Raw genomic sequence first — 26951 nt, 5'->3', positions numbered from 1 at the left:
AGCTGGAGTCCTCTGTGCCTACTTCATCTTCAAACGCACACTCAAAATTATGGTAAAATCCTCAAAATTAAAAAATGGTATTGGCAAGGTTGCTTCATTTTTGTCCTATTCATGAATGTCCCCATGTGTAACTATTATATATTTGGCTGTGTTTTCTCATTTTCTCAAATTTGGCAAACTCTAAAATTTTGTATTTGTCCCTCTGCTAACAAAGGGGAGGAATGCGGTAGGGGGAGGGAGAACTCTACACTACTGGAAAGAAGCTTATTTCTGGTTTCTAGAATTTACTTTCATTTACATACTGAATATGTTACCTTCCTTTGTACTGTTTTGTATGATGTCAAGTTTTAAACTAGTTATATGTATGCATCTCCCGTTTTGGCTTTATTTTCTTCTATATGAGATCATTTGGATTTCTGGGTTACAGGTTTTTCTTTGAAGCTTTTTTGTAATAGGGTCTGATCTGTGGATACTATTAATTGTCAGCACACATTGTTTTCTCTTTTTGCAAATATTTCATAGTCGAGTTTTAGGTGCAGTCAGAAATGACACAAGATTAGATGGGGCATTTGCGGTCATTGTTGCAATAGGGAAATGAATCATTCCTAACCTACAGAGTAGATATAAAGGGGAATTGCTTTTGACTGGAGATCTAATGATGTAGTTATGAGAGAAACCTTTTAACACATTAAAAGATTTTTATCTTAAAATTTTTTAATTTTTTTAATTTTAATTTTTAAATTTTTGTTTTCAAATTTTTTATAATAGAGTTTATTTATATAAGGTATATATACTTATGGTACACAGTAGATATTTAATAAGTGTGAACTACTATTATTAATGGTAGTATCAAACCCCATATTGAGCCACAATGTGCATTATGCCTAGTTCTTAAGATCCTGACCATCCTGAACACTTTTCAGCCCCCAAATGTGTCATGTTCTGTTATACTTCTGTGTCCTTGCACATGGTCTTTCTTCCGTCTGGTAGATGTCTCCCTATTTTGTTCTTCTGATTAGCTCCTATTAATGACTGGACTAGAAGAGGCTGCTGCTCCCTCTGGGAACCCTGGACCTACCTATGACACTTACCAAACCATTATTGCAATTATCAGTTTACTTGTTGGTGTCTCTTGCTAACCTGTGGGCTCACTGAGGGCAAAAATTCTCAATTCATCTCTGCATTTTTCATACTGAGCACAGAGCCCAGCCCACAGCAATAATTTAATAGTAGTAATTAATTATAAATGTCTTTGTCGATCAATATTTATTAACACACATGTGCAGAAAAGTTATAATTTATATGGTTTATATTAATTAAAAAGCAGTCATATATGGTTTCACTCTTATGTGGATCCTGAGAAACTTAACAGAAACCCATGAGGGAGGGGAAGGAAAAAAAAAAAAGACGTTAGAGTGGAAGAGAGCCAAAGCATAAGAGACTCTTAAAAACTGAGAACAAACTGAGGGTTGATGGGGGGTGGGAGGGAGGGGAGGGTGGGTGATGGGCATTGAGGAGGGCACCTTTTGGGATGAGCACTGGGTGTTGTAGGGACACCAGTTTGACAATAAACTTCATATATTGAAAAAAAAACAAAAAATAAAATGTGTAAAAAAAAAATAAAAAGCAGTCATATCAAGACAGTTCAGAGTTGATTCCCAATTCATGATGTATTGGGACAGGACGAAAGGTACCCCCTCCTGAAGAGTTCCTTTTTCAGCATGTTGGTTACCTGTGACCCCACAACTCTGGGCCACAGTGGACTGGACCAGGATAGACAACCACTATAAAAGTAGTTTCTCTAAGTAGGATGGCCACAGCTAGTGGCTGTAAAAATCCCATCTGTCCATCAGAACCATGCTATCACGAATGCTGACTGGCTGACACCATTTAATAATCTGTCTTAATGATCTGAATGTGAGATATTCAGACACAACTCTAACAGGAAGGCGGGAGGAAGCCAAAAGGCAGAGAAAGCAGTCACCAGAAATCATAAGCAGCAGGAATTTTGAGGAAGCAGAAGCCAAGACCAAAAAAGATGGGTCTAGTGGTAGATGTAACAATCTCCTGCACCGCCCACATCTGGTACCACTTTGCTCTCCTGGCTCCAGCCCCACCGGTCTTCTTTCAATATCTTATCCATACCATGTTGTCTCCTGTCACAGGGCCAATGCACATATTCTTTCTTCTCTGGAAATATCTTCCATCCCCTATTTGCCTACTTCACTTCTACTCATCCTTGAGCTCTCTTTACGTTTTATTTTCTCAGCTGCCCTCTCTTGCTAGGTAACCTCCCCCACCATCACAGAGTCTCATAACACCGTATATGAGAGAAGTTCTCTTTCCGGCACTTAACACAAATATAATTTTGCAAATTTGTTTATTTATTTTATTAATGTAATCTCCCCCACTCTTTGACCATTTGTTTCTACTTATTACTGTATCTCTACTGCTTGGCGCAGTGCCTGTCCCATTGCAAAGCTCAGTAAATAATTTGTTGAGTGACTGGATTAAAGGTATATTTAGAGTCAGTTTGTCTGTGGTAGCAAAAAGATAAAGATACAGAGTAACTGGAGCTGTAATGTTAATGGATGTAATGTAATGGTTGGAGGTTCATTAAAAAAAAAAAAAACAAGTCAGGGAACTTGGATGAAATTCCAGTTTTTCAGAAGGCCTGATAAGAATTTGCCATTTGTACATTACCATGCTCTCCTACGATAAAAACTCTGGAATAGACACTATGGCTGCCCCATTCGGAATCCACTCCTGCCTCCCCCGCCCTCCACTTTCCTGATCAACAGAACCCTGACTGTGTTCGGTTATTGACTTCTCTTCTGTGCACTTCCGAGTCAGGGCACACTGACCCCATGGTCAGTCCCAGGGGTAGATTAAGTTCGTAAAAATGCCCTCAGATTTAAGAGGAAACCAATGGAAGAGGTACTTTCTCCTTCCTGTGAATATTCCTGGGCTTACATGGATTTGGGGAAATGTTAAAGCCCACGCTGCTCTGAATGTGAGAATGAGGACAAACCAAGGGTGACAGAATGGAGATGGGGAATGAGCCTGCGTTCTGGAAAACATATAGAGATAGCTAAAGCAATCAACCCTGGAGACCGGTACAATTCAGGACTTGATATTTTATAATGCATACACAATACATACATATCTATAAAACTATTGGAATTAGGGTTTGTATTACTTCCAGCCCAAACTTTTCTGAAACAAACCCGTATTGTCTGATGTAACCTTAATGTCTGTTCTTTGAAGAAGGAAAAAGCCTGACTAATACCACACACACACACACCAAACTCTGTACTGTCTGTTCAAGCATCTATAAACCCAAACAGTTCTAAAAAATATATTGAAATTTTTAAAAAATATGCAAACATTAAACATTTCCATACTTTGTATGTGTTCTAGAATAGCTTTCCTTCCTTGTCTTCCTGATCAAGTCCTGTTAAACTTAATGCTCAGAAAAGCGTTTCCTCAAAAGACACTTACCATTTATCATGTATCTATCTGTCACGTAGGTACCAGGCTCATCAGGGACAAGAAACACAATACGAATGTGACTTATTTTCAAGTTTTAAAGACTTCTTTTGCAGCGATAATTAGCCACCTACAGCTATTTTCATAAAATGTAAGTGCAGAGTTTATAAGTATGTTTTCCCTTGAAAACCTGAGTACTCTTGGGGACTCACAGGTGCATCACTGGGGTTCATGAGAATTTTTCTTTTTCAAAACTGGAACTCTTGGAGAATCATTGTCTCCCAAAGAGCAGCTATAGAATGAAACCTGCTTTACGAAGGGAATTTGTATTCGGGAAGCCCTTTAGATTGGAGGTTATATTCATGTGTATCTGCCACCACAGGATTGGTGTTACTCCTGACACATTTTCTCACACTACCAGTATGTACCAAAAAGTATGCAGTTTATTAGCACTTAGTCTGGTGGACTATAATTTTTTATAAATCTGTATGTCAGACCGGAGCAGAAAGAACTTGGATTTTAGAGGATGACAGACAGACTGAAGTCTGATGCAACCATTTCAGAACTGTGTAACTTGAGAATGTTCCTTCACATAACGGAGACAGTTTCCACTTACATAAGAGAAGAATGATCGTATCCACTTTACTGAGTTGTTGTATTAAGTGAAATAACACATACAGTGTCTAGTGGAGAGGCTGGTACAAAGGTAGGCTACATCAGTGTGTTGAACGAATGAACTCATGATCCTTCCCCACCAGGACCTTCGTGAAACAGTCAGGGGTGATGAGAACAAGTCCCTGCTGTGGCCTTGGCTCAGGTCCCTCTCCACTGGTACATCATTCTCTGATCCAAACTCTGCTTCTGCATCTCCCCAGTGCTTCAACTAAATCTGGTCGCTTCCAAGAGTTTGTACTAGACGTCTTGGAGTGTTCTGTCTGCTGTGTTTGAAGTTTAATCTTAAAAAAATTTTTTTCTTACTGCTTCAGCTAGAGACATTTCAGCTACCAAACTTTTCCTGTGGTATTTTTACTTCTACTCTCTGTTTTCTGTATTACGGGATAACTAATAGCTCTTCAAGAAATACAGCTCAATTTAAATGTAAACAGCTCAGTAAACACCCCTTGTTTGTCCATGAATGTCACACAAATATATATAGTTGGGGGGGGCAATAAGAGGGTTTAGAGGTCTCCCAACTTGTAAAGGCAATGAAAATAGTAATTCTAGGGTTAGGTATCACCCTCCCCGCAAAGTTTCTTCTTTATTACTATAATGTTCTAAGACTTGCTTCTACTGTTTACTTTATACTCTTTGGTTGTAAAGCTATTTGCAGCAGAATACTATTTTGCTGAGAATTTTCCTTTTCTATGTTTCATTTGAACATCATGAGCAAGTACTCTGTCCCCAGGCAAGGCTGTTAGCATCACATATCATTTATTCATCAGAGAACAATTTAGTCAGCACCTACTAGGTTCCAGATGTTGTGCTAGGTGATGGAAATACACCAGTGAACAAGAGAAAGATGGCCCCTTCTTTTACACAGCACATACTTTCTCTTTATGGAAAGCCTTGATAATCGAGTGATAGAAGAATTTGATTTTACTGGGTTGCTAAAAAAAAAAAAAAAAAACAAAAGAAAAAAACATTAAATAGGTCACTGTGTCTAATAGGTGTCTCCAGTATAAGTACCAGAGGTCATCTTTCTACATGGTCATCTATCTATGTTCTATGGAGGCAAGAGGCTCTCCAGAGCATTTACTGCAGAAAGGATTAATGGAGACATTGATTTTAAACTTAGCTCTCAATAAATAGTAGCTCTAATGATAAGTGTGATGCCACTGAGACCACTTGAAAGGAGTGTAGTTGTAGCATTAAATCTGCATTTTAGAAAGACTGTTCTAGAAGTGGTGAGAAGGATTTGGAAGGATGCTAAATTGGGAGTTTGAACCATGCCAGTGGGAAGTAAAGGAAGTCTAATCTAAGACAATTGCTGAAGAGAGGAAGAGGAGGGGAAAGAGAGTAAACATAGTTATGAGGCAGAATTAATAAGACCTGTGTGTTTTCATTTCGTTTTATGCCGACATAAAGAAATGAAAGGAATCAAATCTTTGCAAGGGTTTCTGGCTCCAGTGACTGAGAGAATGGTGTTCAGTCACTGGATTCTAGGTTTAGGGTTACTGGCAGATGAGTATTGGGGAAAAAAGTCAGAGGTTCAGCTCAGACTAAACAGAAAGCAATCACTATGCTCATTATCACCCATATAAACATGAACTTGTGCAAATAAAATGTGTTAACAACAACAACAACAATCAACTTACCTACACTGGATGACCTTAAAGAAATGATAGCCAGTGAATAACATATAAATCCATTAAATACCTAATTTCTTAAAGTTCTGGTCTCCACTAATAATATAAGTAAACCTAATAATATTATTTTCTCCAGAGATAGAGGATTTATAAGTCTCAGTCTTAACCCCGTATTGACAATGAATGATTTCCCTGGCACTGGGCATCATGTCTGGCACGCAACTTGTGTGTGTAGCTCTATGGAACTCCACTATATGCTTCTCCAGTATTCAAGTCTGAGGAAAGAAATAAAACTGTAAACCAGAGACATCCACATAGCAGACTAATTTACAAAGCAGTGGCCCTTGTAGTATGTAATTCTATAGAGTAAATATACCATGATGTATTAATACAGCAGGACAATTCTTATTGGGTAGGTAGATAAATTTAAAAGATTCTTACTCTTACAACTGGTGCCACTAAAATTTGGGAGGACATTCCATAGAGGAAAAACAGTTTAGTCTAGATGGTAAATAGAGAAAAGAGGAGATACATACATGTATATAGTTTTCATAATATATAAGTTTATATGATGTCTAATACACAAAAACACATACCTGAGACAAACTGTACCTGAGACAAACACATACCTGAGACAACTGATAATAATTGCCTCCTATAGACATTAGGACAACAGTACAATTTTGCTTAAAAAAAAGTGAAGCAGGGGCACCCGGGTGGCTCAGTTAGTTGAGCGTCTGACTCTTGATTTTGGCTCAGGTCATGATCTCACGGTTCATGAGATCGAGCCCCATGTTGGGCTCTGCACTGGCAGTTTGGAGCCTGCTTGGGATTCTCTCCCTCCCCCTCTGTCTCTCTGCTCCTCCCCACTTGCTTGTGTTCTCTCTTTCTCTCTCTCTCCCTGTCTCAAAAATAAATAGATACACATTAAAAAAAGTCAGATAATCCCAGAAAACACTGTACAAATAGCTCTTTGTTGATTACAAACATAATTAACTTTACCTATAGAAGAATTAAAACTATATGGAGATACAGACATACTATTTTTATCTAGGAGATTGGCAAAATTCTAAAAGTTTAATAATACTGAGCTTGCTGTGGGGAAAATAGTCACTCACTACCTTGCTGGTGGGAGCATAAATTAGTATAACTTATAATGAGAAAAATTTGGCATTATCTATCAAAATTTCAAATACATATATCCTTGACCCGGTAATTTCATTTCTTAGAATTTACCCCGTGCAAGATGAAGGAAGATTAAGTAGTACTAGATTCTTCACTGCAGTATTGCTTATAATAATAAAAAAAAAATGGGAAGGAAATGCCAACCAATGGGGGAGAGGGAGGGAAGCGGATGGGGGGAGGGGCGTAATTCAATAAAGTAAATACAGTATGGAATAAGCTTACATTCTTGGGGATGCCTTTTTCAAGAAAAAGAACACAAAGTTACAAATAAAAATTTGGTATGTCATGTAAGTGAAAACTTAGAATGAGAAAAGAAAAATCACAACAAATACTAGAGCTTTGGACATTAAGCTTGTTTACTTCTGAGATCTCTTACAACAGTTGAGTGAACTGAGCCTACTACACAGTTTCTCAGAAACTTCCATCTGTCACAGGCTCTGTGGACCAAAGGACCCTGGTGCCTAAGCTTCATTAGCTTTACAGTAAATGCACAAGTAAATCTAGATGTATCTATGATGGTGGATACGCTAATTTCTAATTACGGTCACAATTTTACTTAATTTCTCAACATGCATTTTTAATTTATTGTTGTAAATGTGCCAATATATATAAGATTAGAAATCTCAGGTCTATCATGAACAGGTAATAACCTCCTTAAGTTTACCATACCTGTAACAAAGCTTTTTAACATCACAAGCATTGTATTTAGCGTTCGCTTAATTTTTTAAGTTTACATTGTGGTTTTATGTCATTTTATTATAAATAAAATGCCTAGTGTATATTCAACGTTAATATTTCAAAATACTTAAAAAGATCTTTCAATATAGATGGGAAATATCCATTTTCCTCCTCATTAAAGAAAAAAAAGATTCATGCTTTCTTCATGAAGGACTGATGTGCCTGTGTTCAGCTGCTTTAGAGTAGCTTTGCCTGAAAGGCATTTTTCATGTGATGAAGAAAAGATATTTCAATGCATTTTGAAATAAAAATCCAAGCTTCTCATAAATGCACAAGCATCTAGGCATTAAAATGAAATTCAATGGTAAATCAAAGCTAAATAAAAATTACACTACCTTCAACTTTTTAGCTCCAATATAGGGTTTTACACAGCAATATTAAAAGGAAAGTTTAATATATGGTAGCTGACAATTTCAAAGTAATCCCTACTCTACCTTCTTTTTCTTTTATGAACCACGGAAGCAAAGTCCAATAGACAGCGTAAGATGAATCTCAGGTCCAGTACAAGCTTTTGAAGCCTAATCAAATGGGTGTAAAAACATATATAAAGAGATGAAAGTGGTTTGCTTTTACATACGGCAAAATGAATCAGTGGAAAGCTGAAGAAGGAAGTGAGATGTTCCATAGGGGCAGGTTAAGTCTGATGCTAATGCTTACTTAAAATGGTGACAGTCTGGAGTAGAGAAGCCTTGCTGGGCTGCTTTAATTTCTCCCTGGAATAGCTCCCTCCCAACCTTCTGCAGCACATCAAAGTCTCTGGAGCTCAATTAAAATTGGATTATATTGAAATGCTCTATCTATGGGAACTGTGTGCTCACTAACACTTTTCTCTCGGTAATGCTCCAGATGACAGTTGCCCATCCCAATTTAAACAGTTGTCATAGAGACGGGGAACTAAAGCAGCAGAAACTAACAATACAAAGGAAAGGTAAGGGCTAAGATTTCTGTGAATGAGGAGCTCGCTTTTTTCTGCAACACTGTTTATTACACCAGTGACAACGTACAAGAGACACAAACAGTATTGCATTTTGTATCTTGCATGAATGGAAAGATAGATAACAGTAGCAATAAGGTTACGTCAACATATACGGTCAAATGTTTTCTATTTGGGTATGTTCTACTGGCTAAAAATTAAAGATCAAATGTTTCTCCCAACGGAAAACAGCAATCCGAAACTACCATAGTAAAGAGGCTATGGCTAGTAAGTTTATAAAGTAAAGATGTCAATATGTACTTTTTAATCGCAGGTACAACCCGGAAAGAATAATTTCTTGGCTACAGATTTGTTTTTTCCCTTTCTAGCCCTACAGTTTTAAAAGTTTAAATGTGGGAATGAACATGATAAATTACGACTCGGTTACGCATGTACATTTCAAATGCACACCAATTTTTGTCAAGTCCAGTTAACCTTAAAAGTGTCCCCAGCGTTGACAAGGAAAAACATTTCTAAATTTGAACTTGGAATTTATTTCTGATTTTAATTAGCAGGTATTCTGTAATCTGCTATAATTTCCCTTCCTGACATCAAAGCCTATCAGCACGGGCAGAAAACTCTGTCAGCTTCCTAAAAGCCCAAGGATGAAGATTGCTTAAATTTCTGGCAGTTCTAAAGAGCAATGCATTTGAGAGTGTAGACTGCTAGTAATGATACTATGTTCTCACATAGATGGCATGTTTCTGGCAGTGGAAAAACTCTTAACCTTTCTTGTAATTGGCTTATCCCAAGTCCCAAGATTGTTTTTCCTATCATTGTGCAGATCACCATGGAAATAAATTATTGCTATTTTATAGAGCATCGCACTATTTTTTCCTTTTAAGATCTCAATACCTGTGGTTCTTTTCTCTCTTGGGAAGACTACGTTAGGATTTTGAAGCAGCAACAAGGCAGGGTGCACAAAGTGCAGGCCAAAGGGGAAGGAAACAAAAATGTGTCAGAAAATCTAAAAACCGCACAGATCAAAATTTGTCAAAACAAGGCCCTGGCTTAAACCAACAAGAAGGGCCCCTACAGCTTGGGCCTTGACAAAGCACAGACTTTTTATTTATTTATTTATTTTTAGCCCAGCTGTAGAAAACACCATCTAATGAACCTGTCTGGGGCGGCTGTCCCCATCCTGTCAGGCATGTCAGGAAATGACAAGCACTGGGGACAGGCCGCCGCCAGTCATAGACAGGCCTGCCAGCTGGAGAGTCCAGCCCCAATCTAATCACACCACCAGAAAATAACTTTCATGCTTTCAGCTTGACAGGACGGACTTGAGGAAAAAAAAAAAAAAAATTAGGGTTGGAAACAATGCTTTTTGTTTCAATTACGTATCATTTTTCCACAGCAATTAAAAGTAATCTGCTCACACTTGCAATCCATGTTACTTCATATCAACGCAACAAAGTGTAAATGTCATCGTTAGAGAGAAACGCGTAGAAAGGTTACTTTGATAATGTGGGTGCAGAAAAAAGGAACATTAAGACCACCTCGGTCCCTGCCCAAAGAGAGGCTGTATCATATCATAAATTTAATACTTTTCAATTTAGTTTATTGATATCACAATCCCTTATGTTCAAAGAATTTTCTTGTAAAGGTCACCAGGTAGCTTTAGTGCTGATTTTATTTCTTGTGCTCTGAGAACCAATATGTGTGAAGAGAGTAATAGGATAGAACTAGTATTTTCAGATGCTGGAACGTATTTCTTCCTTTTGTGATGTAGGGAAAAAGAGCCGTTACGAATAAATACAACCCACTGAGAACATTACAACTTGGGTCATGTTTATATTATATAACTTGACACAAAGGACGAAAGAATGAAGACTTGTAATAAAAATCACAGTGATTAACTAATTTCTGTGAATCAGATAAGGTTGTTTCGGTAAGATCACCATGTCAATGTGGTGACATATAGCTATTTACATATAACTCTTCAAAGAAAGAGAAGTTACATGTAATATATGTATAGGTTAATACTTTGTTCAGCATATGCCTACATGTAAATAAATAATTATATATTAAAATACACCTTACACTCATTAGTATTTTTCACTCACATTTTCCATAGGGTAACTGCCAGCATTCACACTGAACCAAAAGAGCCAAATACAGCTCTCTATGCATGTCTCAGTTTATATAAATGCACGGAACAGGCTTAAAGAGCTATTCATTCTGTCAACTAAAAGCAGGCTCCCATGCCCACTTTATTTTTAAGGTCACGAATCATAAGATTCAGCATATATATGGTAGCAATATCACATCAAATATTAATATATTTGAAATATATTACTGAAAATGTCACTACTGAAAATATGGAGCTGGCATATAATAACTGCCACTTGCTGGCCTGGCCAATTTGGTCAAGTTCTACAACCATTCTGAGCCTGTTTCCTCACCTGTAAAAGAGTGAAAATGAGGTCTGCTTCAAAGGGTTGTTATGGACTAGACAGTGGATATAGAGCATCTATCACGATGCCTAGAACACAGCACATGATTGGCAAAGTCACTACCATTATTTCACTTAAGAGAATCCAGAAGAGTAAACAAAACAAAATTAGGTTCACCTTCTACAAAATAATGCTCCCTCTGGATAGCATATGAGGGTGGATAGTGCTTCTACTGTCTAGAACAAGTCTTTCACAAGAACCCAATCACACTGAAATCACACTAGGTAGACAGAATGCAGCCACCCAAACTGGAATATGTCCAAATGGTGGTTATGACCCTTGCTCCCCAGAAAAGGACCATGGGATTTTAATGAACACAAGAGAAAAGAACTTCGTTTTTCTATCCTAAGACAGTCAAAGTGAAGTGGACACACATTTAAAATTTCATATTTTCTTATACAAAATACATGTTGCTAACATATAATGATTTTACTCAAGCTTTCAGTAGAATTTTGTCATTAGTTTGCTCGGTACTGCTGTCCTGCTGCATTATTTAATTCATTTCAGTCATGTAGGAGCAAGGAGAGCTATGGCCTACTGACCTCAATTTTCACTTAAAGAAACAAATTTCCTTTTTGCAAACTAAGACAATTTTTCTCCTGTCAACCTTGTTTTAAAATATTAACCTTATTCCCATTACAGTAAATATTCATATTTATCATCCAGATTTGCTTACAATTGCAATTTTAATCAAGTTATGAAATTGCTTCTGCTCTTAGGTTATCTATCCCTCAAAACAGATGAAAAATAACTATTTTCAATGAGCTATCTTTATTATTGTATATATGCACTTAAAAGAATGTCTTCTTTATTTTTGCTTAGCATCAACTAACATCTAGAATGGGAACAAAACAAGAAAAATAGAGTCTGATTATAGGTTTTCTTGATAATGACTGGATAGAGTGCTTCTGGAAATCTAGGTAATTGGCTTGCCCTTCTGTTAAAAGCCATCATAATGGGTATACTCATTCTTGGAGTAAAACTGTTGGATATATGAACTGTGAAAACTGAGTAGAAAGCCTAATTGAACAGGATCAAATTACTACAACTCATCTATAAAACAATGTGGAATTCCTAAGAAAGAGGAAATAAAATGAAACCATGACAGGGTACAACTTGTACCTGTAATGTTTTGTTTCATAAAATCATCAGAAGCAAATATGGCATCGTTTTATGATATGTTAAAGTTGGGTGTAGGGTACATGGCATTGGTTATACTACTCTTAGATTTTTTTTTCTTTTTTAAAAAGTTTTTTTACATTTATTTATTTTTGAGAGACAGAGCACAAGCAGGGGAGGGGCAGAGAGAGAAGGAGACACAGAATCTGAAGCGTTTCCAGGCTCTGAGATGTCAGCACAGAGCCTGACGTGGGGCTTCAATTCACAAACCGTGAGATCATGACCTGAGCCCAAGTGGGATGCTTAACAGACTGAGCCACCCAGGTGCCCCATACTCTTTGATTTTTTTCTAGTTTCATAATAATTTGACTGTTTCATAATAATATAATGTAAAATATTAACAAAACAAAATTAAAGGTGCTGAATATATACTTTTATATCTACGTTTACCAAACATTTTCAAACATTCAACTTTATTTCATCATCACAACCTCACCGTGTAATGGGTGGGGATGGAAGTTTCATTCCCATTTTACCCTTGAGGAAGAAAAGCCTTGGTGATGCTAACTGACTCCCATCAGGGTCACAAGAAATCGGATCCCCGGCAGAGCAGACACTAGAACCCAAGTATCTCGCCTCAGCTTCCATATAGAGTAACACTTTTCCATAAATATGGGCAAGTTTTCCCACCTTTGTTTCATTAATACAGTAATATTTGCCAAAATCTCGTTAATCATTTAATGTATATCTTGGTAAACATTTGAGGATTTGATATACAAAGCACTAAAGCAAAGAGACTAAGTGTTTTAAGCAATAACTTTTAATAGGCTTTGATGGTAGCTCATTTATGATATGCATCAATTTGCTTTAAATATTTTCTAAAATATGGTAGGACATTCAAAAAATTAAGAATTAACAAATTTTATGACTTGGCATAATTTTAAACAAATGACATCAGTTTTACCTCCCTATGTAAAAAAAAAAAAAAATGGGTCCACATCAACGATCAGAATACATTATACCCTAACTTTGTAACGCTGTCTAGATAAAAGCTTCCTACTCATTCGTGCAGGTAGTCTTTCCCAAGATGCTTTGCATGCTGATGAGGAACATACAGATAAGTGCCCATAGTTCTGTTTACCATGGTGTAAATAAAACTTTATTTGGAAGAGAGGTGTTTTATACTTTTCTATGATATATAAATCAGTAAGTTTAATTATAAAATGTACATTTACATACTCTAATTAATGTTATTTTTAATAATATAAAATAAAATCTAGGTGATGTATTATGCCATTTGTGTTATCCTTAGAAAATATTTATCTTTACTCGGTTTGCTGATTAAGTATGACAAACTCAGTGTAATATACCAGGTTGAAATAAAGGAATTAAAAAATAACAATACTGTTCAATGACACAGAACTTGATAGAGAAGTTTCTCTTAATCAGAATAAATAATCTATGGAGCTAATATGTTACGCACAGTCCAACTAAAAGGAGTTTACAGGAACCACTGGTAGGTACTGGGGGTGGGGGTGGGAGAGAGCAGGAACAGGAGGTTGGGAGGGTTAGTGGAGGGACCTCCCGGGCATTCCCTGGACTCCCTTCCTCACTCAGACTATGTTTATTGCTGACTAGTTGTTTGGAACATGTCCAGAAGATCTGGTTTGCTCCTTTGGAACATATTCTTAAAGAGAGGGATCTTTCTCTCTTTTTTAACCTACGGCACAGATCCTCGGTATGGATTCTGAGTTGGCTGGGCAACACGTGGTGTACCTACAGGGAACAAGGGAAGCCCTGAAGCTTCCTCTGTTCAGTGTCCTGAAAAGACCTTAGTACTAAAGACATCCTACCAAGGTTCATTTGGATTACTGTCACTGTTAGGAATGAACACAGCAACAGAGCACTTAGGATACAATAAATATTAAAATATTATCACGGAATATGATGAAAATGTCAATACAAGTTCTTCGTTTTAAATGTTTCTTATTTATTTGTTTATTTATTTATTGAGAGATCATGTGCGCGTGACTGGTGGAGGGGCAGAGAGAGAGGGAGAGAGAGAATCCCAAGCAGGGTCCGTGCTGTCAGCACAATACCTGACATGGGGCTCAAACTCACCAACCATGAATGAGATCATGACCTGAGCAGAAACCAGAGTTAGACACTTCACCGACCTAGCCTCCCCTAGTGGCCACCTAGCCGCCCCTAGTTTTAAATATTTCAACTGTCAAAAAGGAAAAGAAGATACATGAATTTAGTGTTAAACTTAAATCTTTAAAAAATGACAGAAAAACATACCAAAGGAAAAAAGTAGAAGGAGGGAAAATAGTTAAAAATAAAATCATTAGAAAATTAAAAAGTGAAAAGCTTGTCAGTCTAAAAACCGATTCTTTGAAAAGACAAGTAAATTTGACAAATCCTTGGTAAATATCTTTAAAAAAGAAAAAAACCTGTACACAAGTAAAAAGTAGGGCTGTAACAACTGACGCAGAAAGATGCTTAAAAGTAAAAATGAATATTCTGAAGACTTGTATGCATTAACATTTTTTAATGTTTATTTTTGAGAGAGACAGAACACAAACAGGGGAGGGGCAGAGAGAGAGAGAGAGAGAGAGAGAGAGAGAGAGAATCCGAAGCAGGCTCCAGGCTCTGAGTTGTCAGCGCAGAGCCTGACGTGGGGCTCGAACCCACAAACCATGAGATCATGATCTGAGCTGAAGTCGGATGCTCAACCAACTGAGCCACCCAGACGCCCAAGACTTGTATATATTTTAATATAATTCCTCTTTTACATTGTGAAGCAACTCCCATTGGAGGCAGGCCTCTGCTTTACCCAGTGACTATGTGGGTCTCCCCTCCCAGAGCGAGGCCTTCCGCCCTCCTTAAAGAGTTCCCATTTTAAGCCACCGACTCAAATCTGAGTGTCCAGCCCAGACCACTTATCAGTTACAGTTCCATAGTCCAATGTCCATCAGACCTCTTAAGCTGAATGTCTCACAGGAAACTCAATGAAATATGTCCAAAATGAAAGCTACATTTTCCTTAAAATGTGCTCTGCTTTCTTATGAAAAGTAAACCTCAGTAACCAATCATTCCAAAGTCAGACAGAAATGGATGTGAAAACTAACTTCGCACTTTATGAGTTATGTGAGTACATGCAAAGTACCTAAATTCTTGAGAGCTTGTATTTCTTATCTCTAAAATAGTGACAATAATACAAAATTCATAGAGCCTTTATGCTGACTGAATAAAATAATGAATGGAAACGTCTTTGGCCCAGGGCTTCTGTGTAACAGGACTCAGAACAAGTGGTAACTACAAGAGTGGTTAAGTTCCTGTCATCCTCTCAGTGAATGGCACTACTATTCCTGAAGTAATCAAAGTTAAAATTTGGGACGTATCTGTAAACATTCCCGTTACTTCACTCCCTATATCCAGCTGATGGCTCCATCTTGTTGATTCTGGCCCCCAAAAAACGACTTCTCGCATCTGCCCTTTCCTCTTCATTGCCACTGCTAAAGCCTTTACCTGGATCTCTGATCTCCTCTAATGTAGCCTCTGCAATGCACTGCACACTCTCCTGACCCCCACCCCTGGCATCCGGTTGCTACAGGGCCGCTGCCTGTCAGCTCCCATCTCCAGGTTCCGCTCCTGCCCCTGCATCACACACTCCACTGGAGCTCTGCTGTTCCCAGAACCCCTGCGTGCTTTGGCCCTCCTTGCAGCCTTGTGCCTTCTATCTGTATGGAATGCCCTGCTCCCCTCTGTCTGACCTACTGTTGACTGCTTCATATTTGAGAATCCTCCTGCCATCCTCTAAAATGGGGTGCTTGTTCCTTCTTTCTTCTGGCACAGTAACCTGAGGGAAGGAAGCACTGGAATAGTTAGAGAGAGGACTTTTCTGGAGCATGTGTCCCAACCATCCCCCTTTTCTCTGAGAAGTTCTCCCATACCCCCAGGGGTCTACCCTTCAAATTCTGTTGATGTGTGCCCCCGCTTCTACTTAGCCATAGCAGATGTAGACCAGGGTGAACTCCTGCTGCAGACACTAGCCAATGAGATTCCCTCTCCTTAGGAGGTGAAATTGGAATTTTAGTCGGTATTGGAGCAGCAGTGAATTGCAGAAAGCTGTGGTGGCTACCTTTGGGTTTTGAACAGGGAATTTAGGGAAATTGGATATGTGGAGAGCGATGACAAGAAAGCAGAAGCAAAGACAAGAGATCCTATGGCCAAGAAAGGGAGAAGTCTAGACTTTTCGGTTCTAGAAATTTAAGTCTTCCAATTAATTCTCAGTTCCAGTCTGTTGTCAGGCTCAGCTGCACTTGTCATTGGTTCTATGAACTACTCCTAACTGCTTAAGTGATCTTTTAGATTAAGTTATCTGAGTTCTATCTCTTGAAACCAAATGCTCCCTGAAAGTTCGTACATGTGTGTTAACAATGGAATTGGGAGTAGAACTCGTGGGTGGCATTTTGCTGCTTAAATCCTATCATGTTCTGCTTTCTCTGGGAGGGTTCTTGACTGAGAAAATACACAAGAGGGAATAATAACCAGATGCAATTTTTTTAAAGAATTTTCTTAAAACAGTTAACAGCGGATATATCCCCTTTTGTTGCAAGGCTATTTTGTCAAGAGTTAGATTAAAGAATTTGGTGTGGAGCTGAAGCAAGGCTTCCATGACGTCTGGCATGAAAAGAGATCTTGGGGTATATGTACCTGAATAACCCTATGGGGACAATTTTGGCTAGACTTCAAAAGGAACCTATTCAACTTAATGATTCTATGGAACAAAATAAAACAGTCTGGCTAGTCTACCTTGAGGGATCAGCTCTGTCCAGATGTGTTTACCTCATGGGAGCACTGACAAGTGAACGTTATACTGACCCGACCAATAGTGAATTTTTATGGACCAATGAATACTTCTGGCTCTGGAAAATCAGAGTAGAAATTCCTTTCTCATGGGACGAGCAACAAAAGCTTGTGCGGAAGTTTCTTCTGTATGAACAAAGCAGAGATGTGAGGAAATAAAAAGATCTCTCCTTGACAGAAGTCTCATCCGTAAAAATTTGTCAAAAAAAAAAAAAGTTGGGTTTATGGTATGTCATAAATAAACCATGAGTTGCAAGGGCAACCTCTCAAACTGAATCAATAAAGACACTTAGAAACTTCCAGAGAACTTTACTCTGGTTTAAGGAGGAGAGTTGTGAGAAGCTAGAAGACTGTGTCCTTTTCCCCTCCGGGGTCAAGAAGAAAAGAAAATCAGGCTGAAAATAACGTTTAACGGTACTGGAAAAGGGAGAGGAGGAATCAGTCCTTGGAGCTGTCAGAAAGAAAGAGGCAACTGGTCATTTGGTTGGTGTCCCTGACAGCTTTGGTGACAAAATGTCCTAGATTTATTGGCACTATGCTCTTCTAACCCTGGATACTCTTACCTACTTGTCACTAGTCACACTGTTGGCACATCTTCCCTTACTACCTGTCTCCAGGCCCTTATTCTAGTCAAAATCCCCTGTCCTCAGTGCCACTGAAGCTAAGGGGAAGAAATACCCACTCTTCCTAGTGTAGGGAGAGAAGTGGTTTTCTGATGCATTTTTACCATGGAAGCATTGTTATACATGGTCACTATACCAATGTTAGACACCTTAGGCTTGACTTCTATTTAACGAAGTCATCAGATTAAGTTATGCTCTTTAGTTTCTCTATGAAGCATACTGATTCATGTCTATATCGAGTGGTAATTGAAAGGCTAATATTTTTTTAAAAACTAAATGAAACTAATATTTCACTCATGGATGTTTAGGAAGTCTGAATACTAAAGGAGATTATCTTATTATCAAAACCATTTCTATATAAGTATTTGGGAATGTCAATGTGATGGGCACTATATAAAGCCAATTAGAGAGGCATGAATGATCCCACCTTTGAATTTGTAAGTTGAAATATAAAATTAGAATAATATATTAGATGCAAGTAATTAAATAAAAGTCAAATCCTAACTTATACTAAGGAGTGTCATTTTGTGCCCAGGTAAGTGGACTACAATTTTGAAATTTGAAAAATGTGAAACCATGAGAAAATGTCTACATTTCCTCCCCAAAAAGATTGGATTAGAAAACAAACAAACAAACAAACAAAAACCCAAACAGCTTATGGGAAGAGAAGACAAAAGAAGAGGAGAAAAACAAACAAAAACAAAAATAAAACCAAAACAAAAACAAACAGCTTACAGGAAGAGAAGACAAAAGAAGCCATAAGGGAAGTTTGAATTTAAAAGGCAAGCAAGAGAAAGAAATTTAGGCATAACAAGCTAACAAGCAGTTTGAAAGACTGTTTAGAAGGCTAAGTAGAATTTTAGTGGGGGGGGGGGGGGGCACCTGGGTGGCTCAGTCTGTTAAGCTTCTGACTTCAGCTCAGGTCATGATCTCCCGATTCATGAGTTGGAGCCCCAAGTCAGGCTCGGTGCGGACAGCTCGGAGCCTGGAGCCTGCTTCAGATTCTGTGTCTCCCTCTCTATAGAGCCCCTCCCCTGTTCGCGCTCTGTCTCTCTCTCTCAAAAGTAAATAAATGGATAAACATTAAAAAAGAATCCACTGATGTTTACTTCTCATCTCCACAATGGAGTCCAAAATTGGCTCAATGCAGGGATGAGAAAGGAGTGAATTCTGACTCCTTTTACATCTTCTGTGCTTGGTTGGGGCTTATGGTCACTTAAGAATTGTTCTCCTTCAGTCACTGGAGCGGCAGCAAGTGCAGTAGAAAGTGTCAGTTGAGGTTTCCACAACACGCCGCCCCCAAATGCTTGGTAGGATGGACCGCACGTCCTCCCTGACCCAAATTATACCAGTAACTGGAATCCTCTGACTAGTGCTTAGCAAGCAGGGCAATCACGTGTCCCCACCCTGACTGGGCATTTGTGCACAAAAGGAGAAAGTTGTTTTAGTTCCACTCCTAAAACTGTGGGGCTGTGTTTTCCAGAAGTGTGATTAGTAATATCATTCTACCCACCATGTGGCATAATTATGACTACTGCTTCCCACCTTCTCTACAAGTCAAGGCAACTGGATAAACGGGTGAGTCAAAGTTAAGAACCCTGTCATACAACATCCCTTTTCTTGGGACAAAGTCATGTAGAGTTGTGTGCCACAGCAGAAAAGCATGGACTCTGGCATTAAACAAACTTCAGTCTCACTTTTGGCCCTGTCGCTTTACTGCTTTTGTGATTTGGGGCGAACGATTTGGACTCTCACAGTCTGTTTCCTCATTTGTAAGACGGGGATAAATAATATCTACATTTTAGGGGTGTTATAAGGGATAAAGATTTAGATATTTCTAAATTTAACATAATCAAGTGCTCTACAGTTCTGTCTTATCTCTATTTATCATAAATATACCTGTAAGAGAATGTGGGCGTGTTTAACACATTTGATTCAAATGTCATAGGAAAAGAGTACTATCTTCCCAACTAAGCAGGAAACTTCATGAAGGCAGGGACTAGTTCACTTCAGCATCCCTGGGACTGAACAGAGTGCCTGGTCTGTGGAAAGCATGCAGGAAGTGCATGTTCAACAAATGGCAAGTATTTGATAATCAGGATGGACGGATGCAAGTTCAGCAACAAAGAAAACCCTCCAAAATGTAAAATAAATAATCAAAAGATTAATATTAAATTTTGACGTGGGAAAGCCAGGCTCATTCAAGTATAAAGAAAAATGATATAGGGGCGCCAGGGTGGCTCAGTTGGTTAAGTGTCTGACTTAGGCTCAGGGCATGATTTGCGGTTCGTGAGTTCTAGCCCCGCGTCGGGCTCTGTGCTGACAGCTCAGAGACTGGAGCCTGCTTCAGATTCTGTGTCTCCCTCTCTCTCTGACCCTCCCTCGCACACACTCTCTCTCAAAAATAAGCATTAAATTTAAAAAAAAAATGATATAAATTAAAAATATTTGATTGAGGTTGTTAGAGAATTTGATTTAACTCAATTAACAAATATTTATTGAGTTTTCTGTTAGGTTTCATGAACTTTGGAGCCAGGAAAGCTTGGATACAAATTAAGTGTTTGGAGATTTAAAGAAGAGAGAAATATATACATCGGATGGGTTTGGGGAAAACCTCCTATTAAAGAAGGCAGGGGTGCCTGGATGGCTCAGTCAGTTAACCTTCCGACTTCGGTTCAGGTCACGATTTCATGGTTTGTGAGTTCGAGTCCTGCACTGGACTCTGTGCTGACCACTCAGAGCCTGGAGCCTGCTTCGGATTCTCCATCTCCCTCTCTCTGCCCCTCCCCGCTCATGCACTCCCTCCCTCTCTCTCTCCACCCATTCCCCCTCTCCCCCCAGAAATAAACAGTACAAAAAGTTTGAAAACACACAAAAAAAGATGAAATTGGATGAGAGCCTTGAAGGATGGCTGGTCTGTAAAAGATGGAGAAGGGACGTGGGGTGGACTCCAGCAGTCTAAAGAGGAAGGAGAGATTTTAATGTCAGGTTAAAAAACTTCTAACTAATTCAAATTGGCAAGAAGGCCTGGATGATGAGAAGAACATGGTCTCTTTTAAAATAAGGAAGAGGAAATTTGAGAAGAAAAGGAAAATGCTGAGTTTGGTTTGAGGCCACAAAGCATCCTCAGAGGGCTGTTCAGCAGAGCAGGTAGCTAAGAAAATGGAGCTGTGCAGAGAAGGCGTGATTGCAAGATGTTTGGCATCATGTATACAGAGAGAAAGCTGAAGGCATGGCAAGAGATTCGATCTCTGTGGCAGAGAATCCAGGAGGTGGAAAAAACACACCTTTGAGAATGGGAGAATCTATATCAAGAGGGCACAGCAGAAGGAAGAACAGCCGGTGAAAAAGACTTCAGGGCCAGTGAATTAGTGGCATAGCTATTGGGGATTTTGGAAACTCAGTGTCAAATGCTATGCAGAAATCAGGGAATGCCAGGATGGAAAAAAAGCCACGGAATGTAGACACTCGGAGACCTAAAATATGGGATCAATGCAAAAAGACAGTAAACTTTTGATTGCACATATACCATATAGTACAGACAAGAGAAAACGGCTGGATGGTGTTTGAAAGACCACGAGCTTTGGAGCCAGGAAAATGTAGATGTGAATCCCTGACATTGCCTGGTTGTGAGCTTCGACAAGTGGCTTGACATGTCTGAATTTTAGTTTCCTCTTTAGTTAAGTGATACGATATCTAACTTCCTTGGCTGTTTGTGAATATTAACTTAGATAATGTATAACGTGTAGTGTCTAATACCACGTCTGGTACACATCACGAACATGAGAAATGTTAGTTTCTGTTTCTCAGTCCATGGAAAACACAAGGCACAGGACGCTCTCTTAGTGAAGAAACATTTAAGGCAGAAAGACATACGTGAAAAGTAGTAAAATATCAAAGATCAGAGTGTGGCATGAATAACAAATTTAAAAATCAAATAGCGAATGGAAAGAACACTGGATCAGGTGTCTGAAGATGTCGGTATTATTCGTAGCAGATGGAATTACTTGGACAAACTCACTTAATTTTCTGCCCCTCAGTTTTCCCATTTGAAGAGCTGAAATAGGAATTCTAGTTCTGCTCATCCAAAATGACCATTCAAGGATCAAATATGAAGAGGTGTATAGAACACAGTTTGAAAATTACTATACAATAAAAACTTAGTATTACTGGATAGTATATACGTCTAGCATTTGATAACAGCACTGCTTTGCATGTCTTTATATGTATGTATACATTAAACTGCTGGTTGCTAGCTGCATATTAACGCTGAAAAATTCTCAATTCTCACTGACACCCGAATCCCGACCCTTTGTTACCTTTCCTGAATATATGAACCCATTATGTAGACAAGTAGTCTTCAACTCTGAGTACCTCCACTGGATACAGATTTAAGCATGTACCTTGATCATCTGACCTTCCTATAGGCTTAGTACACACACACACACACACACACACACACACACACACACACACAAATATTTTTGAAGTTTCTGCAACATCGAAGGTTAACTCAGTAGGAGGTGTAAATTACAATCAGGAGGGGAATTCATGTCCCAAAAGGTTTCTTAGATTCCAGCAAAACACCTGTGCTACTGTTTTGCAACCAGAAGGACAGTGGTTGCTATACTATAATTGCACCTTAACTGCGTGGGATATAATGTAGCTTTGGAATAATTGGCCAGATGAGAAGTTACAAAAAACAGATGATAGAGGAAGACTTTAGTATTTAAAATTTTTAATCACACCTTCATTTAATGAAGGTAAGCACATTTACTACTACCTAAGAAAAACATATTATATGCAAGGGAAATGTGCTCAGAATACGAAAGGCACAGTCAAAATTGATCATAAAATGCTTTGTTTCCTTAACCTAATGATTTTAGGATAACCAAAATAATAATCTAATGGATTGTGAAATGCTTCATCACTGAATGCGAAATCTCTAAATTTCAAAGAGCAAGTTTTGGGGGCAATACGTGGAAAAATGCATTTAAAAATTTTGTAAGTTTTCTTTTTTAAGGTGTGACTAATAATGAAAACCACCACCAAAAGAAGAAAAACAGTTCTGCTGGATTTTTGTCGTGGCTTCAGAACATTCAAAAGGTGATAGTGATTTTGTGTTTTTTGATAAGAGGGGAGGGGACTAAAAAGTGCCTTGTCAGTTTCCTCCTCCTTGCCAGCTGCATTAAAATGCAGCTCTGAGCACCTTTCTCCCCCACCCCCCCGCCCCCACCCAGTCTGGAATTTCAGGAGCAAAGCGTACAAAAGAGCTGATGAGCAATGAATGCTTCACCCTACCTCAATTAATCTTGTCTCTCTACCTTTGCTTTTGCTTTCCCTCTACATGAAGGTAATAATGACACCCTCATCCATTATCCTTTTATCCCTGTTATTCTCGTGAAATTGCTTAATAATATGTTACAGATTCGTCTTCACTCACATAATTCTTCCTGTCATTTGCAGTATATCATCCTACAAACATACAGCCCACTTTCACTGGCCGTTCTTTGAAGATTATTGTCAGTGACATCTTCAGGATGCGTTTAGAATCTGGAGCATCATTTCCGTTGCAATGGGGAATTACACTGACTTATCTGTCATTGCCAAAAGCACAACAAGCAATTCAGTGTTAATGCAAAGGTAACACAGGTTTTTATCCTGCCGCCAGAACAAGAGCTCTTGTAAATTTATGCTAATATAGCCCTTTTGGAGTTTAATAACCTCTTACCCTACTGGAAAAAGACCCGCACACACACAAACACATACGAACTCACACTCTCATATACTGGAACTAGAGCTGACCAACTGATAATTACTTTATTTCGAATCTTTTTTTTTTTTCCGCTACGAATGTTAATTTCACTTGAGTATTACATAGACATGCCACAGAAAACAGGAGAAATGAAAAGATGCCATTTCAATCACCAAAACGTTAAATTACTTTTGATGAAAAAATATTTTAACTCAAAGAATTAATAAAAGTTCCTCCACGACCGCTGTTTTAGTTAGCTTTTCTATCAAGAGTTCAAGACCACTACAAATGAGCAGCTTTCCCTGATTGAGGGTGGCATTCCAGAGGGACCCAGGCAATCCAGCGTGCATGCCAAGTCTGACAACACATGACAAGCTGGTCGGCGTGCAGTAATTTGACTAATTATACCGGATTAGAGCATATTAATGCAAGCTGTTTTCTCCAGAGTTAATGACCTGCTGACTGGGTTCTGTTAGGCCCCACCAGGTCTACAGGCAGCTAAAAAACAAAACCCTGTTTTGTAAGCCCTCGTCATTTCACATCAGCAAATGAGTATATCAAACTACTGAACAGCAAAATGTAAGCGACATTTTGTCTGCTATAAACTCATGCAGCCTTCCCTCACTTTCCACCTCAAGGGCTTCTTTTATATAAAATTGATGTCAGTTTCTTTTTCTTTTCTTTTCTTTTTTTAAAGGAGTAGTTGAGAAGTAAAGTCTGGGAGAAAAAGGAAATAATTTTAGGAATATGTTATTGTTGGAGGGTAGAGGCTGCTGTTTTGAAACAGGGTTCACGGGAAAACAATTTTAAACGTGTATTAATTTTATTACGCATCTACCTTCTCAAAAACGATGTTACAAAGAGTTAATGAGCGCCAAAAGCAGATTAATGTGTAATAGGATCTTTTCTATCTCAAACTTTATTTGAAAGATACTTCTAAGCCCAAAGGGATTTTTATATTTTAGAAAAAAAGCACATCTGGATGGTTTTAAAATTACATAAATATAGAAAAATGTGATATATTAATATTCTCAAATTAGTTCTTCCTTTCTTTAAAATTAGGTCACATTTAACTAAAAACTAGCCAGGAACTTTAACATGTCCCTGAGTGTGTTAAAGTTTATATAATTTACCTATATATCTTGCTTCTGTAAAGATGTACAGTAACTTACAGAGGTATATAAAATGTGATTTGAATTAGAAATATATGAATAAACCAAGTCAAAAGCAGAAAATGAATCTCAATGTAAGATTGATAATAAAAATAAAAAGTATACCATAGAGTCATTTAAACTTCCCTTGTTTGGGCTACAGATTTGTGAAATCCCAACAGCCAATTTAGGAAAAGAAGTAATAACTTCACCAGAGTTAATAAGATAAAAACAAACCGGTTCAGGAATAATTGCACAATTATTTCCAATACCAAAGCTAGAAATGAATTTATGCCAAGGGTTTTCACAAAAAGGGCACTGTATAGTGCAATAAATAATGTCTCAACAATATCCTTACACTGAATTTCAAGGTGAATGGTATTTCCCAAAGCACAAGTTAGAAAAAAAAAAAGAATCCTATTGAGAAATAGTAAGAGGGACCCCACACCTGCCTTCTGAGAGCAATGGGCTCATCCAGAGTGTCTGTGCAAGGGGCACACACTGTGCATGAGGTGCCTCCACTAGGCAGAATCAAGGGCAGCTAATCCTTAGGGTTGCCAATACTCTGTGGTTTGGCCTGGCTCATGAATCTGAGCTCAGGGAATCAGATTCCTGTAGAGAGCAGGAAATAAGCCCAGAAAGAATGGTGTAACCGGCAGTTAGGAACTGACGTAGTGAGAGGCCAGGGGAGCCAAGTTGGGACCTGGGCAAAGCTGAAAATTCAAGGAAACCAAGACTATGAATAAGCATAGAAGGCTTATCTGTTTACAGAGAAGAAGAGAATGCTCATAGATTAGCAGACCAAGTGGTTATGAAAGATGGGTAGAGAAAGAAGTCTCTAGACCCAACTTAGTTTTTTAGTTTTACAACTCTATACCATATATATATATATATATATATATATATATATATATATATATCCTTACATATCTATATATGGTATATATATGTGTGTGTGTGTGTATGTGTGTGTATATATATATATCCTTACAATATATATCCTTACAATGAAGCCCCTCTTTCATGAGGTAATTTGAATGAAGTCTATTCCATACAACCAAGGAATTTAACCAGAAAAGAGGCCAACATGGTGATCGAGGTTCACATGTTCGGCTAATCAGGTGTAATCCAGGAGTACAGAATATTTAGGAATGAATGAACTCCTTTACATTCAGGTAATCCTCTATAAATAATATTTCCTGCAGCCAAAACTGTAAATGGTATTGGGAGGTGTGTGAAGATTTTTGCTTCCTGTCATGTACCTATAGTGCAACTAATGTGTGTTAGAAATTAAAAGCAAAACCATATGCTTTCGCTGATACTTCAAGACAGGGGTGAGTTTGGTAAGCTCTTTTAGAAACTTGTTTTTTTTTTTTTTAAAATGCCTGCCTGAAGAGAAGACTGCTCGATTTCTACTCTTGGTAACCAGGAGCAGGGCTAAGATTCATTCAGGAAGATCAGTCTGAGTCCCCTCTGAAGTACAGATGACAGAAAATCTCATCTTTAGATTTTCACTCCGTAGCTAACAGTCATAAATACAATTCTGTGCCTAAAACAAACAACTAGAGAAGAGAAAAGTATTAAAATGTCTATGTTGGGCATCGAGATAACTTTCAGTAAAGGTATTCACACATGGTCCGATTTCGAACAATTCTGCTTTGTAGTCACCCTACTAGAGCCAACTATTTGCAAACACTACCCCTTAGGTGACTCCTTTTCACTGCCGTTACCCTAGGTTAGGCCATCAAAAAATTCTTTAGCACTGTTGTCTTCCAATTCTTCCTTCATACCAAAGTCAGACTCATTATTATTTGGAAAAGTAAATATGGCTAAAATACCCTAACAGCTTCTCCCTTCCTAACACCTGATAGGAAAGTGTAAACTCCTCGATATAGTTTATAATCTCCCTCAGAATTTGGTACTATCCTCTCTAGTCTAATTCTTACCAGCATCCTACCCCTTACACCCTTCCAATATATAGAACCTTTCAAACCCTTAAATGCGTCATCTTCTTTCTCATCCCTAGGCCTTCATATTTGGTCATCTAATGATAGGTGGAGACAATGGGACAGATCTGAATTCTGTTGCTCAGTTCTACTAATTTTTAGCTCTGTGACCTTGAGCAAATTACTTAACTGTGCTGGGCCTCTATTTCTTCATCTCCCAATGGGATTAATACTATTTATATATAAAGGATTGTGGTGATAAAGTTGTGTATGTAGACGCTCAACAAATGATAGGCACTATAATCACTTTAGATGGGGACACCAATCTATCAACAATT

The 26951-nt window shown here is 38.3% G+C and overlaps 1 protein-coding gene and 1 long non-coding RNA gene across 12 annotated transcripts in view; both read right to left on the bottom strand.

Annotated features, from left to right (window-relative positions):
- Window positions 1-26951, bottom strand: part of NBEA (neurobeachin) — a 676718-nt gene that overhangs the window by 135758 nt on the left and 514009 nt on the right. The gene's annotated exons all lie outside the window — the stretch shown is intronic.
- Window positions 20709-25573, bottom strand: LOC128313918 (uncharacterized). The gene is made up of 2 exons (XR_008295032.1): window positions 22220-25573; window positions 20709-22189 (listed from the first exon to the last, which is right to left on the bottom strand). It is a non-coding gene; the product is annotated as an uncharacterized LOC128313918 (long non-coding RNA).

Source organism: Acinonyx jubatus, chromosome A1 (genome assembly GCF_027475565.1).
Source record: "Acinonyx jubatus isolate Ajub_Pintada_27869175 chromosome A1, VMU_Ajub_asm_v1.0, whole genome shotgun sequence".
Lineage (NCBI taxonomy): Eukaryota > Metazoa > Chordata > Mammalia > Carnivora > Felidae > Acinonyx > Acinonyx jubatus.
Note: the sequence above shows the minus strand (reverse complement) of the source record. Positions and strands in the feature narration are given on the sequence as shown.